The following is a 20,959-nucleotide window of genomic DNA, read 5'->3' as shown; positions in this document are numbered from 1 at the left end:
CCACAAGCCAACTGGCTCCGTGATTTAATTTGCACAGTGCAGTCATCCAGGCAGCATGTCCTTCTCAATGGAATAATCTCTGGTTCCATGGAATCTTCCGCATTGGAATGCTGCGGAACAAAAAGGATTTAAACATTCAGCTTGCTAGCATTCAATGTACCTGCGGTTTGGTTCTAGCACATGGGTCTTCATCCTGTGGCCCTCCAGCTGCTGTGAAACTACACATCCCAGCATGCCCTGCCACAGTTTTGCTTTTAAGGTATGCTAAAACTGAGGCAGGGCATGCTGGGATATGTAGTTCCACAGCAGCTGGAGGGTCGCAGGTTGAAGACCCATGTTCTAGCATGCCTGTTCTATGATGCATGTTCCGTGATGTCACAATCAGCTTGGAATGGGGTGTCTAGCATGCATTTGCTGACAGCCACTTGAGGCAGACACACATCAGGAGATGCAGCATATCGGAGGTCTTCGATGCCTTTCCAGCAAATGCACACCACCAGCTGCTGGTCTGGACACAAAACAATGCCCACAATTGAAGGCTCAAAATGCCCAACTACAGGATTAATGTAAGTAGTGAATTTAGGAATGAATTTAGAAGTAGGAAATTAAGTTAGTTCACAAGTACATTCAAATTCAGATCTAAAGACTAGGTAGGCCTCACGTCCTGGCAGCACCCAGCATTTAAAAATGCCTTGATTATAGGTAGGGAATTAAATGTAGATAAGAAGTAGACACAAAAGAAGACTCCACAGAGCAATTATCAGGTGTCTTTATCAATTTTTGCATTTAAAAAATCAAGCAATTAGGGAACACAATGTTGCGACAATGTAACCCTATTTGCAAAATAGTACTAAATAAGTTTGTCGATGTAAGACATTTGCAAAGGCGCAAACAAAACACGCTGGAAAATGCAACTGAATCTGTTTTTGGAGGTTAGAATAGATGCAGGATCAAGTAGCTCAATGGGTAGGGTGTTTGATTAGAATTTAACAGGTTTTAGGTTTGAATCCTGGGTATGATAGTTTGAGGTGTTATTTAATAAAGTATGTTTATATATTAGTCACACATGGCTTACTTGTACAAATGGCATGTCACCAGTTAGTGCTGACTGCTGATATGCCATTTACACAAACATGCCATGTGTGACTGTATATGCATTTAAGGAGGGCACCCCTGCAATACCACAAACCATTGAGTGTCAAGTATACTAGATATATCTTCATATCTCATGTGCTTTCTCTGAGACCAATCTTGTTATGCCCCTTCCCCACAAGGCATGCGCCTTTTGTCCATATTGCAAAAATGGGGGGGAGGGCATATAATTCTCTGTCACAGGGCACCAAAAAGTCTAGTTATGGCTCTGGTATGCATTATGTAATCTGGCAGACCATCTCTCCAACACTGGCTGGTTGGAATAGAAATCCGGTTATCTATGTGAGCAAATGACCATCAACGATTTACTCTCAAACACTAAAAAATGGACAAAAATGGTCCCCTAAACAAATTGGTTAAATTTTGGGTTTAACCAATTTGTGTAATGACCATTTTTGACCACTTTTCTAGTGTTTGGGAGCAAATGGTTAATTGACATTTGCTCCTATACATTACCAGATTTTCATTCCAACCATCCAGACTGGATAGATAGCCTGACAGATAATTGTGTAGTGTACGCCCAGGATAACTGTTAGTCATGCTTTATTTTATGGCGGCACATAAATGGGTGGACAGATCCAGGGCAAGCACTGCCCACTCATGCATAGTTGTCAACTGATGTGAAGTTCCAGGGGGCAATCTCAGTTATAAAGGGAAGTATCTGGAAATTGTCCCTAGTTAAAAAAAAAAAAAAAATTTTATCAACTCCATTTATTTAGTATGATATCCCAGGTGATAGGATGCCGGCAGTCAGAACAACATACTTTATTAAATAACACATCTCAAACTACCATACCCAGGATTCAAACCTATAACCTGTTGAATTCTAATCAAACACCCTACCTATTGAGCTGTTTGATCCTGCATAAAAATTGTGAACATTATATGAAGCTATTGGTACTTTGCAAAAAAAAAGAATCAGCATTACAACGCTGCAGATCCATGCAGTTTGCAGCCACACACTACATGTATCTGCTCAGCCACAATGCTGATTATTTCTTCACAAAGTACAAGGTGAGCTCCAAACAGAATTCTCTAGCTTAGAATTATACCTTTCTTTGCCAAACCTAGAAGTCGGGCCCCCCACCCTGGGATCCCCCAGAGGGAGGCCTGCACCGTCATGCGGCAGGCTTGTCCGTTTTGGAAGCAGGCTGATGGGCAGCCCAGGATTGCTTCAGTCTGGGCTTGGCAGGTCTGGAAACATGAGCTTGCTTTGGGTATGCCTGACCTTGGGTACGCTTTACCTGGAGGATGAAAGGGCCAAGAAAAGTACTTTTAGCCTTCTGCGTGGTAGGAGTCATACTAGGTAGGCAAGCTGTTTTAGCAGTAGCCAGATCAGCTACAATCTTATTGAGGTCTTCTCCAAAAGGAGATTCAACTGAGGCAGCACAAGGGAACTCTCATCTGGGGACAACAACTGCAGGGAGAACACATATTTTCAGATGAACATGGTAGGGCAGAAGGCTGCCTAATACTGAAGCACCCCCAAACAACAAATCAAATGCAACTTACTTGACAGAGATGTGCCTGAGCAACGGCCCTCCCCAGCCCTATCCCAAATCATACTTATTTTGCATAGGAGATACCATGGTCATGAAGATTGTTCTCCCAGGGTTAGGTTCATTCATTGCATTCTGGGTATGCTGACCCCTGTGATTTCCCCAAATGTGGGAAACTCGACTGCATTATTTGTGGTAGTGGGGGACTGTATTTGTGCTTTCCTCTGGTCAGCTCTGGTAAAATTCAGATTTCTTTGTCTCAGATCTTCCTCTAGCCTTGTTCTTCTTTCGAGAGTTCCCTTGTGCTGCCTCAGTTGGATCTCCTTCACTTGACAGGGGGGTGCCCGAGCAGCGACCCTCCCCAGCTCTAGCCCAACTCCTACTTACCTGCCAGGTGAGATACTATGATCATGAAGTTGCTTCTCCCAGGGCAAGGCTCACCCATTGCACTCTGGGTGTGCTGCCCCTGCGATTTCCCCAAATGTGGGAAACTTGACTGCATAATTTGAGTTTTCCCTGGTCGGCTCTCATGTAATTCAGATCTCTTTGTCTCAGGTCTCTCTCCAGCCTAGTTTGCTGTCTGGTTCCACTTCTTTTTTCTTGAGCCCCTCCCTTCTATACCCTTGTGCACTATCCTGACTTCTCCTCCCCTCTGCTTACTTTGTGCCTCCCAATGCACAATGCAAACTACGGGTAGTGCTGCAGGGCCCACACCCTTTTACTTGCTTTACAGAGCAGCTCTGGAGCTGTTACAGTGCCCAGCTGCTGCAAGAAATCAGCTTGAATGCTTCAGGGGCTGGGGAATGGCCAACATGAGCCCCACACCGAAGGAGGGTGGGGGTGCTTAATGCGAACTAGGGGTCATCCAAGCACCACAAAAGGCCTCCATGCCCTGCACGCTCCTTTTCTCTTTTCATATGCAGACAAGGGTTGAAGCCAACTTTGACCCACTGCTTGGATGACATCACCATATTCAAATCCATCTGCTGCAGGCCATCCCCCAGGAATGCTTGCACTAGTTGTTGCATTTGGTTTGTTGTTTGGGGGTGCTTCAGTATTAGGCAGCCTTCTGCCACCCCATGTTCATCTGAAAATATGTGTTCTCCCTGCAGTTGTTGTCCCCAGATGAGAGTTCCCTTGTGCTGCCTCAGTTGAATCTCCTTTACTTGACAGAGATGTGCCTGAGCAGCGGCCCTCCCCAGCCCTATCCCAAATCATACTTATTTTGCATAGGAGATACTATTGTCATGAAGATTGTTTTCCCAGGGTGAGGTTCATTCATTGCATTCTGGGTATGCTGACCCCTGTGATTTCCCCAAATGTGGGAAACTCGACTGCATTATTTGTGGTAGTGGTGGACTGTGTTTGTGCTTTCCTCTGGTCAGCTCTGGTAAAGTCAGATTTCTTTGTCTCAGATTTTCCTCTAGCCTTGTTCTTCTTTTGAGAGTTCCCTTGTGCTGCCTCAGTTGGATCTCCTTCACTTGAAAGGTAGTGCCCGAGCAGCGACCCTCCCCAGCTCTAGCCCAACTCCTACTAACCTGCCAGGTGAGATACTATGATCATGAAGGTGCTTCTCCCAGGGCAAGGCTCACCCATTGCACTCTGGGTGTGCTGCCCCTTGCGATTTCCCCAAATGTGGGAAACTTGACTGCATAATTTGTGTTTCCCCTGGACGGCTCTCGTATAATTCAGATCTCTTTGTCTCAGGTCTCTCTCCAGCCTAGTATTCTGTCTGTTTCCACTTCTCTTTTCTTGAGCCCCTCCCTTCTATAACCTTGTGCACTATCCTGACTTCTCCTCCCGTCTGCTTACTTTGTGCCTTCCAATGCACAATGCAAACTACAGGTAGTGCTGCAGGGCCCACACCCTTTTACTTGCCTTACAGAGCAGCTCTGGAGCTGTTACAGTACCCAGCTGCTGCAAGAAATCAGCTTGAATGCTTCAGGGGCTGGGGCATGGCCAACATGAGCCCCACACCGAAGGAGGGTGGGGGTGTTTAATGCGAACTAGGGGTCATCCAAGCGTCGCAAAAGGCCGCCATGCCCTGCATATCCCTTTTCTCTTTTCATAAGCAGACGAGGGTTGAAGCCAACTTTGACCCACTGCTTGGATGACATCACTTGCTGCCTTTCCAATGAAGCAAGTTTAATTTAGTAATAGGTGAAAAACCATCCCTACAAAGGTGTTAATCAGATACTTGGCTTTGTGGACACTTTTCAGAGAACAAATTAGTTAGCATAAAAATAAAGCCAGAAAATGAAGAGCTGTTTAATCACTCAATTGGATTTTTCTGCAAGCGTATTTCTTTTTCTCTGCAACCCACTGCTAAGTTGTGCTTCCTAGCTGTTCTTTTATAAAATCACTTAATCAAATCTAACTCTGATTACATCAGAGAAGGCCAGGTACCCTACACCATAAGAGGGGGTTTGAAATTTTGACTTGTCTACTTAAAGATCACCAAAATCTGATGACAAGGTCAATAACATCCCTGGGTGGGATTGAACCACCAACCTTTTGGTTAATAGCTGTACACACTAACTGATTGCGCCACAGCGACACTTTGCAAAAGTACATACTGACAAAGGCTAATAAGCATTCATCTAGAATGTTTCCTAGAAAAACTTTAAATAGTCAATAATCTGGAGAGTTTTTGTAAGATGTTTCTTCCATCAACCAATGAAGAAACACATTGGTACTTTCCCATGATGAGTGAGTGCTTCAGGATCTCTTGCAATTACATGTGCAGCAGAGTACTGTAATGGAAGCATGCTGGGTCCATAGCCCAGAGGTAGGCAGATTGAAACTATCCTCTGCTATATGCATTTTTTTTTTGTTAATTAAAGTAATCCAAAACTGGGATTGATATTTTTGCTCTTTTATTTTTACTTAAAGTACAATAACTTTTACCATTTTCATTTGTTTTAATAGTATATTGACAGTATTGTTTTCTTTCAAAAATCCACTTAATTTTCTTTACCCGATTATTAAAATGGTAATTGACAAAAACAAACTACATTGTCACCAGAAGAGCAATACAAAATGTACAAGTGATATATTAAAATCATCTTTCCAGCTTGAATTTCAATGATGCATTGGGGCAACGATTTTGTGAGAAACATCTTCACCCTTAAATAAAGATTTTCTTAATTCCTTACCTGTGTGCTAATTAGATATCACCTTGTTTTCACATTAAACAGACTTCCACATGAGAAAGCACAAAGGATGCAGTGGCGTTAATGTTTCCTGGTGTCAACCTGTATTATTTCAGTAGATATTGAAATGAGGATGCATCTTGCTGCCTTTCCAATGAAGCAAGTTTAATTTAGTAATAGGTTAAAAACCATCCCTACAAATGTGTTAATCAGAAACTTGGCTTTGTGGACACTTTTCAGAGAACAAATTTGTTAGCATAAAAATAAAGCCAGAAAATGAAGAGCTGTTTAATCACTCAATTGGATTTTTTTGCCAGCATATTTCTTTTTCTCTGCAACCCACTGCTAAATTGTGCTTCCTAGCTGTTTTTATAAAATCACTGAATCAAATCTAACTCTGATTACATCAGAGAAGGCCAGGTACCCTACACCATAACAGGGGTTTTCGAAATTTTGACTTGTCTACTTAAATATCACCAAAATCTGATCACAAGGTCAATTACATCCCTGGGTGGGATTGAACCACCAACCTTTTGATTAATAGCTGAACACACTAACCGATTGCGCCACAGAGACACTTTGCAAAAGTCCATACTGACAAAGGCTAATAAGCATTCATCTAGAACGATTCCTAGAAACATTTTAAAAAGTCAATAATGTGGAGAGTTTTTGTAAGATGTTTCTTCCATCAACCAATGAAGAAACACATTGGTACTTTCCCATGATGAGTGAGTGCTTCAGGATCTCTTGCACTTACATGTGCAGCAGAGTACTGTAATGGAAGCATGCTGGGTCCATAACCCAGAGGTAGGCAGATTGAAACTATCCTTTGCTATATGCATTTTTTTTTTGTTCATTAAAGTAATCCAAAACTGGGATTGATATTTTAGCTTTTATTTTTAATTAAAGTACAATAACTTTTACCATTTTAATTTGTTTTAGTGCAAATGGCATATCAGCAGTCAGCACTAACTGGTGACATGCCATTTGTACAAGTAAGCCATGTGTGACTAATATATAAACATGCTTTATTAAATAACACCTCAAACTATCATACCCAGGATTCAAACCTATAACCTGTTGAATTCTAATCAAACACCCTACCCATGGAGCTACTTGATCCTGCATCTTTTCTAACCTCCAAAAACAGATTCAGTTGCATTTTCCAGCGTGTTTTGTTTGCGCCTTTGCAAATGTCTTACATCGACAAACTTATTTAGTACTATTTTGCAAATAGGGTTACATTGTCACAACATTGTGTTCCCTAATTGCTTGATTTTGTAAATGCAACAATTGATAAAGACACCTGATAATTGCTCTGTGGAGTCTTATTTTGTGTTTTGTGTTTAGTCTTTAGATCTGAATTTGAATGTACTTGTGAACTAACTTAATTTCCTACTTCTAAATTCATTCCTAAATTCACTACTTACATGAATCCTGTAGTTGGGCATTTTGGGACTTCGATTGTGGGCATTGTTTTGTGTCCAGACCAGCAGCAGGTGGTGTGCATTTGCTGGAAAGGCATCGAAGACCTCCGATATGCTGCATCTCCTGATGTGTGTCTCCCTCAAGTGGCTGTCAGCAAATGCCTGCTAGACACCCCATTCCAAGCTGATTGTGACATCATGGAACATGCATCATAGAACAGGCATGCTAAAACATTGGTCTTCAACCTGCGACCCTCCAGCTGCTGTGGAACTACACATCCCAGCATGCCCTGCCTCAGTTTTAGCATACCTTAATAGCAAAACTGTGGCAGGGCATGCTGGGATGTGTAGTTTCACAGCAGCTGGAGGGCCACAGGATGAAGACCCATGTGCTAGAGCCAAGCCGCAGGTACATTGAATGCTAGCAAGCTGAATATTTAAATCCTTTTTGTTCCGCAGCATTCCAATGCGGAAGATTCCATGGAACCAGAGATCCTTCCATTGAGAAGGACATGCTGCCTGGATGACTACACTGTGCAAATTAAATCACGGAGCCAGTTGGCTTGTGGGTGGCTCTGGTGACTGGGTGGTTGGGTGGGTGGTGTGTCGGAAGTGGAGCGCATGCAAATGATTGTGTATCATCCAGCTAGTGAGAGAGAAAACTCATGCAGGAGTGTTCCTGCTTGTCAGTGGGTTATGCACCTTGCCAGACGTTAAATCTACATAGAGCAGCTGGAGGGGACAAGAGCAGGTTTGCAAAATATAGATAGAAGAGCATATATGCTGGCGCATTCTCCATGATTGTGTCAGCTTATGTTTTGGTGCACTGCACTTTCCTCCACTAAGTTTTAGCCATTTTTGTTAAGCTCAAGTGTAGTTGCTTCTCGGCCTTTTGGCTGTGATCTTGTATCGTGGTTGAAGGGTCTGCTGGAGGGAGGGATTGTTTTCTTCATTGGCGAAAGACCAAAGATATTCCAGGATGGAAGGCTTGGGAACACTATCTGTTTTTCAGTTGTGGAAGAGCACAGAGGTCGGATTGGACTACATTCTATAGTAAAGGATATCTTTCTATTTATTGACCCTCCCCTTATATGTGTCTGTGTTACAATAAAGCTTCGGTTTTGTGAATCCCTCACCCTCTTACACTCCACACCCATAGCCTTATTAACTGTTGTATTATTGTATACTTTAAGTGTATAGTGCAGTTCATGATTTATAGTGTACACTGGCCTGTGCTGTAGTTCTTGAACTGTACTATACCGTCAGCATTTGTATTGTGTTTTGGCTGTGCTGCAACACTGTATTTATGTGTGCAATGTTTATGTATGTTTTTTTTTAATGTCAATAAAGACTGCTTTTTCAAGCCAATATCTGAAAACAATCAATGTTTATCTTTGATGGCAATAAAAGTGGTATGATATTTGATGCTTTTGAAATCCAATATCTGATATGTCCCCTATCTGGGAACCATATATTAAATGGCTTTTCAGAAAAGGGAGATGGGAGAAGAGCTTTCATTACTTGTAGGACCGATGCACATAAAGAAGCAAAAAAACATACATAAACATTACACACATAAGTACCGCGTTGCGGCACAGCCAAAACACAATAGAAATGCTGATGGTATAGTACAGTTCAAGAACTACAGCACAGGCCAGCCTACACTATAAATCATGAACTGCACTATACATTTAAACTGTACAATAATACAACAGTTAATAAGGCTATGGGTGTGGAGTGTAAGAGGGTGAGGGAATCACAAGCCCGAAGCTTTATTGAAAGACTGACACATATAAGGGGAGGTTTAATAAATAGAAAGACATCCTTTACTATAGAATGTAGTCCAATCCGACCTCTGTGCTCTTCCACAACTGAAAAACAGATAGTGTTCCCAAGCCTTCCATCCTGGAATATCTTTGGTCTTTCGCCAATGAAGAAAGCAATCCCTCCCTCCAGCAGACCCTTCAACCACAATACAAGATCACAGCCAAAAGGCCGAGAAGCAACTACACTTGAGCTTAACAAAAATGGCTAAAACTTAGTGGAGGAAAGTGCAGTGCACCAAAACATAAGCTGACACAATCATGGAGAATGCGCCAGCATATATGCTCTTCTATCTATATTTTGCAAACATGCTCTTGTCCCCTCCAGCTGCTCTATGTAGATTTAACGTCTGGCAAGGTGCATAACCCACTGACAAGCAGGCACACTCCTGCATGAGTTTTCACTCTCACTAGCTGGATGATACACAATCATTTGCATGTGCTCCACCTCCGACACACCACCCACCCAACCACCCAGTCACCAGAGCCACCCACAAACCAACTGGCTCCGTGATTTAATTTGCACAGTGTAGTCATCCAGGCAGCATGTCCTTCTCAATGGAAGGATCTCTGGTTCCATGGAATCTTCCGCATTGGAATGCTGCGGAACAAAAAGGATTTAAATATTCAGCTTGCTAGCATTCAATGTACCTGCGGCTTGGCTCTAGCACATGGGTCTTCATCCTGTGGCCCTCCAGCTGCTGTGAAACTACACATCCCAGCACGCCCTGCCACAGTTTTGCTATAAGGTATGCTAAAACTGAGGCAGGGCATGCTGGGATGTGTAGTTCCACAGCAGCTGGAGGGTCGCAGGTTGAAGACCCATGTTTTAGCATGCCTGTTCTATGATGCATGTTCCGTGATGTCACAATCAGCTTGGAATGGGGTGTCTAGCAGGCATTTGCTGACAGCCACTTGAGGGAGACACACATCAGGAGATGCAGCATATCGGAGGTCTTTGATGCCTTTCCAGCAAATGCACACCACCTGCTGCTGGTCTGGACACAAAACAATGCCCACAATCGAAGTCCCAAAATGCCCAACTACAGGATTCATGTAAGTAGTGAATTTAGGAATGAATTTAGAAGTAGGAAATTAAGTTAGTTCACAAGTACATTCAAATTCAGATCTAAAGTCTAGGTAGGCCTCACGTCCTGGCAGCCGCCAGCATTTAAAAATGCCTTGATTAGAGGTACGGAATTAAATGTAGATAAGAAGTAGACACAAAATAAGACTCCGCAGAGCAGTTATCAGGTGTTTTTATCAATTGTTGCATTTAAAAAATCAAGCAATTAGGGAACACAATGTTGCAACAATGTAACCCTATTTGCAAAATAGTACTAAATAAGTTTGTCGATGTAAGACATTTGCAAAGGCGCATCCAAAACACGCTGGAAAATGCAACTGAATCTGTTTTTGGAGGCTAGAATAGGAAATGTGCATCGGTCCTACAAGTACTGAAAGCTCTTCTCCCATCTCCCTTATCTGAAAAGCCATTTAATATATGGTTCCCAGATAGGGGACATATCAGATATTGCCTTTCAAAAGCAGCAAATATCATACCACTTCTATTGCCATCAAAGATAAACATTGATTGTTTTCAGATATTGGATTGAAAAAGCAGTCTTTATTGACATAAAGAAGCAAAAAAACATACATAAACATTACACACATAAGTACTGTGTTGCAGCACAGCCAAAACACAATACAAATGCTGTCGGTATAGTACAGTTCAAGAACTACAGTACAGGTCAGCCTACACTATAAATCATGAACTGCACTATACATTTAAACAATACAATAGTTAATAAGGCTATGGGTGTGGAGTGTAAGAGGGTGACGGAATCACAAGCCCAAAGCTTTATTGAAAGACAGACACATATAAAGGGAGGATTAATAAATACAAAGATACCCTTTACTATAGAATGTAGTCCAATCCGGTCTTTCAACTCTTCCACAACTGAAAAACGGATAGTGTTCCCAAGCCTTCCATCCTGGAATATCTTCAGTCTCTCGCCAATAAAGAAAAACAATCCCTCCAGCAGACTCTTCAACCACAATACAATATCACAGCCAAAAGAGCGAGAAGCAACTACACTTGCGTTTAAACAAAATGGCTAAAACTTAGTGGAGGAAAGTGCAGTGCACCAAAACATAAGCTGACACAATCATGGAGAATGCGCCAGCATATATGCTCTTCTGTGTATATTTTCCAAACCTGCTCTTGTCCCCTCCAGTTGCTCCATGTAGATTTGACGTCTGGCAAGGTGCATAACTCACTGACAAGCAGGCACACTCCTGCATGAGTTTTCTCTCTCACTAGCTGGATGATACACATTCATTTGCATGTGCTCCACCTCCGACACACCGCCCACCCAACCACCCAGTCACCAGAGCCACCCACAAGCCAACTGGCTCCGTGATTTAATTTGCACAGTGCAGTCATCCAGGCAGCATGTCCTTCTCAATGGAATAATCTCTGGTTCCATGGAATCTTCCGCATTGGAATGCTGCGGAACAAAAAGGATTTAAACATTCAGCTTGCTAGCATTCAATGTACCTGCGGTTTGGTTCTAGCACATGGGTCTTCATCCTGTGGCCCTCCAGCTGCTGTGAAACTACACATCCCAGCATGCCCTGCCACAGTTTTGCTATTAAGGTATGCTAAAACTGAGGCAGGGCATGCTGGGATATGTAGTTCCACAGCAGCTGGAGGGTCGCAGGTTGAAGACCCATGTTCTAGCATGCCTGTTCTATGATGCATGTTCCGTGATGTCACAATCAGCTTGGAATGGGGTGTCTAGCATGCATTTGCTGACAGCCACTTGAGGCAGACACACATCAGGAGATGCAGCATATCGGAGGTCTTCGATGCCTTTCCAGCAAATGCACACCACCAGCTGCTGGTCTGGACACAAAACAATGCCCACAATTGAAGGCTCAAAATGCCCAACTACAGGATTAATGTAAGTAGTGAATTTAGGAATGAATTTAGAAGTAGGAAATTAAGTTAGTTCACAAGTACATTCAAATTCAGATCTAAAGACTAGGTAGGCCTCACGTCCTGGCAGCACCCAGCATTTAAAAATGCCTTGATTATAGGTAGGGAATTAAATGTAGATAAGAAGTAGACACAAAAGAAGACTCCACAGAGCAATTATCAGGTGTCTTTATCAATTTTTGCATTTAAAAAATCAAGCAATTAGGGAACACAATGTTGCGACAATGTAACCCTATTTGCAAAATAGTACTAAATAAGTTTGTCGATGTAAGACATTTGCAAAGGCGCAAACAAAACACGCTGGAAAATGCAACTGAATCTGTTTTTGGAGGTTAGAATAGATGCAGGATCAAGTAGCTCAATGGGTAGGGTGTTTGATTAGAATTTAACAGGTTTTAGGTTTGAATCCTGGGTATGATAGTTTGAGGTGTTATTTAATAAAGTATGTTTATATATTAGTCACACATGGCTTACTTGTACAAATGGCATGTCACCAGTTAGTGCTGACTGCTGATATGCCATTTACACAAACATGCCATGTGTGACTGTATATGCATTTAAGGAGGGCACCCCTGCAATACCACAAACCATTGAGTGTCAAGTATACTAGATATATCTTCATATCTCATGTGCTTTCTCTGAGACCAATCTTGTTATGCCCCTTCCCCACAAGGCATGCGCCTTTTGTCCATATTGCAAAAATGGGGGGGAGGGCATATAATTCTCTGTCACAGGGCACCAAAAAGTCTAGTTATGGCTCTGGTATGCATTATGTAATCTGGCAGACCATCTCTCCAACACTGGCTGGTTGGAATAGAAATCCGGTTATCTATGTGAGCAAATGACCATCAACGATTTACTCTCAAACACTAAAAAATGGACAAAAATGGTCCCCTAAACAAATTGGTTAAATTTTGGGTTTAACCAATTTGTGTAATGACCATTTTTGACCACTTTTCTAGTGTTTGGGAGCAAATGGTTAATTGACATTTGCTCCTATACATTACCAGATTTTCATTCCATCCATCCAGACTGGATAGATAGCCTGACAGATAATTGTGTAGTGTACGCCCAGGATAACTGTTAGTCATGCTTTATTTTATGGCGGCACATAAATGGGTGGACAGATCCAGGGCAAGCACTGCCCACTCATGCATAGTTGTCAACTGATGTGAAGTTCCAGGGGGCAATCTCAGTTATAAAGAGAAGTATCTGGAAATTGTCCCTAGTTAAAAAAAATAAATAAATTTTTATCAACTCCATTTATTTAGTATGATATCCCAGGTGATAGGATGCCGGCAGTCAGAACAACATACTTTATTAAATAACACATCTCAAACTACCATACCCAGGATTCAAACCTATAACCTGTTGAATTCTAATCAAACACCCTACCTATTGAGCTATTTGATCCTGCATAAAAATTGTGAACATTATATGAAGCTATTGGTACTTTGCAAAAAAAAAGAATCAGCATTACAACGCAGCAGATCCATGCAGTTTGCAGCCACACACTACATGTATCTGCTCAGCCACAATGCTGATTATTTCTTCACAAAGTACAAGGTGAGCTCCAAACAGAATTCTCTAGCTTAGAATTATACCTTTCTTTGCCAAACCTAGAAGTCGGGCCCCCCACCCTGGGATCCCCCAGAGGGAGGCCTGCACCGTCATGCGGCAGGCTTGTCCGTTTTGGAAGCAGGCTGATGGGCAGCCCAGGATTGCTTCAGTCTGGGCTTGGCAGGTCTGGAAACATGAGCTTGCTTTGGGTATGCCTGACCTTGGGTACGCTTTACCTGGAGGATGAAAGGGCCAAGAAAAGTACTTTTAGCCTTCTGCGTGGCAGGAGTCATACTAGGTAGGCAAGCTGTTTTAGCAGTAGCCAGATCAGCTACAATCTTATTGAGGTCTTCTCCAAAAGGAGATTCAACTGAGGCAGCACAAGGGAACTCTCATCTGGGGACAACAACTGCAGGGAGAACACATATTTTCAGATGAACATGGTAGGGCAGAAGGCTGCCTAATACTGAAGCACCCCCAAACAACAAATCAAATGCAACTTACTTGACAGAGATGTGCCTGAGCAACGGCCCTCCCCAGCCCTATCCCAAATCATACTTATTTTGCATAGGAGATACCATGGTCATGAAGATTGTTCTCCCAGGGTTAGGTTCATTCATTGCATTCTGGGTATGCTGACCCCTGTGATTTCCCCAAATGTGGGAAACTCGACTGCATTATTTGTGGTAGTGGGGGACTGTGTTTGTGCTTTCCTCTGGTCAGCTCTGGTAAAAGTCAGATTTCTTTGTCTCAGATCTTCCTCTAGCCTTTGTCTTCTTTCGAGAGTTCCCTTGTGCTGCCTCAGTTGGATCTCCTTCACTTGACAGGGGGGTGCCCGAGCAGCGACCCTCCCCAGCTCTAGCCCAACTCCTACTTACCTGCCAGGTGAGATACTATGATCATGAAGTTGCTTCTCCCAGGGCAAGGCTCACCCATTGCACTCTGGGTGTGCTGCCCCTGCGATTTCCCCAAATGTGGGAAACTTGACTGCATAATTTGAGTTTTCCCTGGTCGGCTCTCATGTAATTCAGATCTCTTTGTCTCAGGTCTCTCTCCAGCCTAGTTTGCTGTCTGGTTCCACTTCTTTTTTCTTGAGCCCCTCCCTTCTATACCCTTGTGCACTATCCTGACTTCTCCTCCCGTCTGCTTACTTTGTGCCTCCCAATGCACAATGCAAACTACGGGTAGTGCTGCAGGGCCCACACCCTTTTACTTGCTTTACAGAGCAGCTCTGGAGCTGTTACAGTGCCCAGCTGCTGCAAGAAATCAGCTTGAATGCTTCAGGGGCTGGGGAATGGCCAACATGAGCCCCACACCGAAGGAGGGTGGGGGTGCTTAATGCGAACTAGGGGTCATCCAAGCACCACAAAAGGCCTCCATGCCCTGCACGCTCCTTTTCTCTTTTCATATGCAGACGAGGGTTGAAGCCAACTTTGACCCACTGCTTGGATGACATTACCATATTCAAATCCATCTGCTGCAGGCCATCCCCCAGGAATGCTTGCACTAGTTGTTGCATTTGGTTTGTTGTTTGGGGGTGCTTCAGTATTAGGCAGCCTTCTGCCACCCCATGTTCATCTGAAAATATGTGTTCTCCCTGCAGTTGTTGTCCCCAGATGAGAGTTCCCTTGTGCTGCCTCAGTTGAATCTCCTTTACTTGACAGAGATGTGCCTGAGCAACGGCCCTCCCCAGCCCTATCCCAAATCATACTTATTTTGCATAGGAGATACTATTGTCATGAAGATTGTTCTCCCAGGGTGAGGTTCATTCATTGCATTCTGGGTATGCTGACCCCTGTGATTTCCCCAAATGTGGGAAACTCGACTGCATTATTTGTGGTAGTGGTGGACTGTGTTTGTGCTTTCCTCTGGTCAGCTCTGGTAAAAGTCAGATTTCTTTGTCTCAGATCTTCCTCTAGCCTTGTTCTTCTTTTGAGAGTTCCCTTGTGCTGCCTCAGTTGGATCTCCTTCACTTGAAAGGTAGTGCCCGAGCAGCGACCCTCCCCAGCTCTAGCCCAACTCCTACTAACCTGCCAGGTGAGATACTATGATCATGAAGGTGCTTCTCCCAGGGCAAGGCTCACCCATTGCACTCTGGGTGTGCTGCCCCTTGCGATTTCCCCAAATGTGGGAAACTTGACTGCATAATTTGTGTTTCCCCTGGACGGCTCTCGTATAATTCAGATCTCTTTGTCTCAGGTCTCTCTCCAGCCTAGTATGCTGTCTGTTTCCACTTCTCTTTTCTTGAGCCCATCCCTTCTATAACCTTGTGCACTATCCTGACTTCACCTCCCGTCTGCTTACTTTGTGCCTTCCAAAGCACAATGCAAACTACAGGTAGTGCTGCAGGGCCCACACCCTTTTACTTGCCTTACAGAGCAGCTCTGGAGCTGTTACAGTACCCAGCTGCTGCAAGAAATCAGCTTGAATGCTTTAGGGGCTGGGGCATGGCCAACATGAGCCCCACACCGAAGGAGGGTGGGGGTGTTTAATGCGAACTAGGGGTCATCCAAGCGTCGCAAAAGGCCGCCATGCCCTGCATATCCCTTTTCTCTTTTCATAAGCAGACGAGGGATGAAGCCAACTTTGACCCACTGCTTGGATGACATCACTTGCTGCCTTTCCAATGAAGCAAGTTTAATTTAGTAATAGGTGAAAAACCATCCCTACAAAGGTGTTAATCAGATACTTGGCTTTGTGGACACTTTTCAGAGAACAAATTTGTTAGCATAAAAATAAAGCCAGAAAATGAAGAGCTGTTTAATCACTCAATTGGATTTTTCTGCAAGCGTATTTCTTTTTCTCTGCAACCCACTGCTAAGTTGTGCTTCCTAGCTGTTCTTTTATAAAATCACTTAATCAAATCTAACTCTGATTACATCAGAGAAGGCCAGGTACCCTACAACATAAGAGGGGGTTTGAAATTTTGACTTGTCTACTTAAAGATCACCAAAATCTGATAACAAGGTAAATTACGTCCCTGGGTAGGATTGAACCACCAACCTTTTGGTTAATAACCGAACACGCTAACTGATTGCGCCACAGAGACACATTGCAAAAGTATATACTGACAAAGGCTAATAAGCATTCATCTAGAACGTTTCCTAGAAAAACTTTAAAAAGTCAATAATCTGGAGAGTTTTTGTAAGATGTTTCTTCCATCAACCAATGAAGAAACACATTGGTACTTTCCCATGATGAGTGAGTGCTTCAGGATCTCTTGCACTTACATGTGCAGCAGAGTACTGCAATGGAAGCATGCTGGGCCCATAACCCAGAGGTAGGCAGATTGAAACTATCCTCTGCTATATGCATTTTTTTTTTGTTAATTAAAGTAATCCAAAACTGGGATTGATATTTTTGCTCTTTTATTTTTACTTAAAGTACAATAACTTTTATTATTTTAATTTGTTTTAATAGTATATTGACAGTATTGTTTTCTTTCAAAAATCCACTTAATTTTCTTTACCCTATTATTCAAATGGTAATTGACAAAAACAAACTACATTGTCACCAGAAGAGCAATACAAAATGTACAAGTGATATATTAAAATCATCTTTCCAGCTTGAATTTCAATGATGCATTGGGGCAACGATTTTGTGAGAAACCTCTTCACCCTTAAATAAAGATTTTCTTAATTCCTTACCTGTGTGCTAATTAGATATCACCTTGTTTTCACATTAAACAGACTTCCACATGAGAAAGCAGCAAGGATGCAGTGGCGTTAATGTTTCCTGGTGTCAACCTGTATTATTTCAGTAGATATTGAAATGAGGATGCATATTGCTGCCTTTCCAATGAAGCATGTTTAATTTAGTAATAGGTGAAAAACCATCCCTACAAAGGTGTTAATCAGATACTTGGCTTTGTGGACTCTTTTCAGAGAACAAATTTGTTAGCATAAAAATAAAGCCAGAAAATGAAGAGCTGTTTAATCACTCAATTGGATTTTTCTGCCAGCATATTTCTTTTTCTCTGCAACCCACTGCTAAATTGTGCTTCCTAGCTGTTTTTTTTTCATAAAATCACTTAATCAAATCTAACTGATTACATCAGAGTAGGCCAGGTACCCTACACCATAAGAGAAGGTTTGAAATTTTGACTTGTCTACTTAAATATCACCAAAATCTGATCACAAGGTCAATTACGTCCCTGGGTGGGATTGAACCACCAACTTTTTGGTTAATAGCCGTACACACTAACTGATTGCGCTACAGCGACACTTTGTGAAAGTACATACTGACAAAGGCTAATAAGCATTCATCTAGAACGTTTCCTAGAAAAACTTTAAATAGTCAATAATCTGGAGAGTTTTTGTAAGATGTTTCTTCCATCAACCAATGAAGAAACACATTGGTACTTTCCCATGATGAGTGAGTGCTTCAGGATCTCTTGCACTTACATGTGCAGCAGAGTACTGTAATGGAAGCATGCTGGGTCCATAACCCAGAGGTAGGCAGATTGAAATTATCCTCTGCTATATGCATTTTTTTTGTTAATTAAAGTAATCCAAAACTGGGATTGATATTTTTGCTCTTTTTATTTTACTTAAAGTACAATAACTTTTACCTTTTTAATTTGTTTTAATAGTATATAGACAGTATTGTTTTCTTTCAAAAATCCACTTAATTTTCTTTACCCGATTATTAAAATGGTAATTGACAAAAACAAACTACATTGTCACCAGAAGAGCAATACAAAATGTACAAGTGATATATTAAAATCATCTTTCCAGCTTGAATTTCAATGATGCATTGGGGCAACGATTTTGTGAGAAACATCTTACCCTTAAATAAAGATTTTCTTAATTCCTTACCTGTGTGCTAATTAGATATCACCTTGTTTTCACATTAAACAGACTTCCACATGAGAAAGCAGCAAGGATGCAGTGGCGTTAATGTTTCCTGGTGTCAACCTGTATTATTTCAGTAGATATTGAAATGAGGATGCATCTTGCTGCCTTTCCAATGAAGCAAGTTTAATTTAGTAATAGGTGAAAAACCATCCCTACAAAGATGTTAATCCGATACTTGGCTTTGTGGACACTTTTCAGAGAACAAATTAGTTAGCATAAAAATAAAGCCAGAAAATGAAGAGCTGTTTAATCACTCAATTGGATTTTTCTGCCAGCAAATTTCATTTTCTCTGCAAACCACTGCTAAATTGTGCTTCCTAGCTGTTTTTTGATAAAATCACTTAATCAAATCTAACTCTGATTACATCAGAGTAGGCCAGGTACCCTACACCATAAGAGGGGGTTTGAAATTTTGACTTGTCTACTTAAAGATCACCAAAATCTGATGACAAGGTCAATAACATCCCTGGGTGGGATTGAACCACCAACCCTTTGGTTAATAACCAAACACACTAACCGATTACACCACAGAGACACTTTGCAAAAGTACATACTGACAAAGGCTAATAAGCATTCATCTAGAACGTTTCCTAGAAAACTTTAAAAAGTCAATAATCTGGAGAGTTTTTGTAAGATGTTTCTTCCATCAACCAATGAAGAAACGCATTGGTACTTTCCCATGATGAGTGAGTGCTTCAGGATCTCTTGCACTTACATGTGCAGCAGAGTACTGCAATGGAAGCATGCTGGGCCCCTTAACCCAGAGGTAGGCAGATTGAAACTATCCTCTGCTATATGCATTTTTTTTTTGTTAATTAAAGTAATCCAAAACTGGGATTGATATTTTTGCTCTTTTATTTTTACTTAAAGTACAATAACTTTTACCATTTTAATTTGTTTTAATAGTATATTGACAGTATTGTTTTCTTTCAAAAATCCACTTAATTTTCTTTACCCTATTATTAAAATGGTAATTGACAAAAACAAACTACATTGTCACCAGAAGAGCAATACAAAATGTACAAGTGATATATTAAAATCATCTTTCCAGCTTGAATTTCAATGATGCATTGGGGCAACGATTTTGTGAGAAACATCTTCACCCTTAAATAAATATTTTCTTAATTCCTTACCTGTGTGCTAATTAGATATCACCTTGTTTTCACATTAAACAGACTTCCACATGAGAAAGCAGCAAGGATGCAGTGGCGTTAATGTTTCCTGGTGTCAACCTGTATTATTTCAGTAGATATTGAAATGAGGATGCATCTTGCTGCCTTTCCAATGAAGCAAGTTTAATTTAGTAATAGGTGAAAAACCATCCCTACAAAGATGTTAATCAGATACTTGGCTTTGTGGACACTTTTCAGAGAACAAATTTGTTAGCATAAAAATAAAGCCAGAAAATGAAGAGCTGTTTAATCACTCAATTGGATTTTTTTGCCAGCATATTTCTTTTTCTCTGCAAACCACTGCTAAATTGTGCTTCCTAGCTGTCTTTATAAAATCACTGAATCAAATCTAACTCTGATTACATCAGAGAAGGCCAGGTACCCTACACCATAACAGGGGTTTTTGAAATTTTGACTTGTCTACTTAAAGATCACCAAAATCTGATAACAAGGTCAATTACATCCCTGGGTGGGATTGAACCACCAACCTTTTGGTTAATAGCCGTACACACTAACTGATTGCGCCACAGCGACACTTTGCAAAAGTACATACTGACAAAGGCTAATAAGCATTCATCTAGAACGTTTCCTAGAAAAACTTTAAATAGTCAATAATCTGGAGAGTTTTTGTAAGATGTTTCTTCCATCAACCAATGAAGAAACACATTGGTACTTTCCCATGATGAGTGAGTACTTCAGGATCTCTTGCAATTACATGTGCAGCAGAGTACTGTAATGGAAGCATGCTGGGTCCATAGCCCAGAGGTAGGCAGATTGAAACTATCCTCTGCTATATGCGTTTTTTTTTGTTAATTAAAGTAATCCAAAACTGGGATTGATATTTTTGCTCTTTTATTTTTACTTAAAGTACAATAACTTTTACCATTTTCATTTGTATTAATAGTATATTGACAGTATTGTTTTCTTTCAAAAATCCACTTAATTTTCTTTACCCGATTATTAAAATGGTAATTGACAAAAACAAACTACATTGTCACCAGAAGAGCAAAACAAAATGTACAAGTGATATATTAAAATCATCTTTCCAGCTTGAATTTCAATGATGCATTGGGGCAACGATTTTGTGAGAAACATCTTCACCCTTAAATAAAGATTTTCTTAATTCCTTACCTGTGTGCTAATTAGATATCACCTTGTTTTCACATTAAACAGACTTCCACATGAGAAAGCAGCAAGGATGCAGTGGCGTTAATGTTTCCTGGTGTCAACCTGTATTATTTCAGTAGATATTGAAATGAGGATGCATCTTGCTGCCTTTCCAATGAAGCAAGTTTAATTTAGTAATAGGTGAAAAAC

The 20,959-nt window shown here is 41.4% G+C and overlaps 8 non-coding genes across 8 annotated transcripts; all 8 read left to right on the top strand.

Annotated features, from left to right (window-relative positions):
* The first annotated feature begins 2,714 nt into the window (after positions 1 to 2,714).
* Positions 2,715 to 2,878, top strand: LOC135005058 (U1 spliceosomal RNA). The gene has a single exon (XR_010205750.1). It is a non-coding gene; the product is annotated as a U1 spliceosomal RNA (small nuclear RNA).
* Positions 2,879 to 3,030: 152 nt separating this feature from the next.
* LOC135004909 (U1 spliceosomal RNA) lies at positions 3,031 to 3,193 on the top strand. The gene has a single exon (XR_010205625.1). It is a non-coding gene; the product is annotated as a U1 spliceosomal RNA (small nuclear RNA).
* Positions 3,194 to 3,867: 674 nt separating this feature from the next.
* On the top strand, positions 3,868 to 4,031 carry LOC135004689 (U1 spliceosomal RNA). The gene has a single exon (XR_010205418.1). It is a non-coding gene; the product is annotated as a U1 spliceosomal RNA (small nuclear RNA).
* A 150-nt stretch (positions 4,032 to 4,181) lies between these two features.
* Positions 4,182 to 4,345, top strand: LOC135004790 (U1 spliceosomal RNA). Its single transcript, XR_010205514.1, has one exon. It is a non-coding gene; the product is annotated as a U1 spliceosomal RNA (small nuclear RNA).
* A 9,823-nt stretch (positions 4,346 to 14,168) lies between these two features.
* Positions 14,169 to 14,332, top strand: LOC135004649 (U1 spliceosomal RNA). Its single transcript, XR_010205380.1, has one exon. It is a non-coding gene; the product is annotated as a U1 spliceosomal RNA (small nuclear RNA).
* A 152-nt stretch (positions 14,333 to 14,484) lies between these two features.
* Positions 14,485 to 14,647, top strand: LOC135004908 (U1 spliceosomal RNA). Its single transcript, XR_010205624.1, has one exon. It is a non-coding gene; the product is annotated as a U1 spliceosomal RNA (small nuclear RNA).
* A 674-nt stretch (positions 14,648 to 15,321) lies between these two features.
* Positions 15,322 to 15,485, top strand: LOC135004682 (U1 spliceosomal RNA). Its single transcript, XR_010205411.1, has one exon. It is a non-coding gene; the product is annotated as a U1 spliceosomal RNA (small nuclear RNA).
* Positions 15,486 to 15,636: 151 nt separating this feature from the next.
* LOC135004789 (U1 spliceosomal RNA) lies at positions 15,637 to 15,800 on the top strand. The gene has a single exon (XR_010205513.1). It is a non-coding gene; the product is annotated as a U1 spliceosomal RNA (small nuclear RNA).
* Positions 15,801 to 20,959: the final 5,159 nt, after the last annotated feature.

The sequence above is a fragment of the Pseudophryne corroboree genome, unplaced genomic scaffold (genome assembly GCF_028390025.1).
Source record: "Pseudophryne corroboree isolate aPseCor3 unplaced genomic scaffold, aPseCor3.hap2 scaffold_195, whole genome shotgun sequence".
Taxonomy (NCBI): domain Eukaryota; kingdom Metazoa; phylum Chordata; class Amphibia; order Anura; family Myobatrachidae; genus Pseudophryne; species Pseudophryne corroboree.
This window is presented reverse-complemented; position numbering and strand designations above follow the sequence as displayed.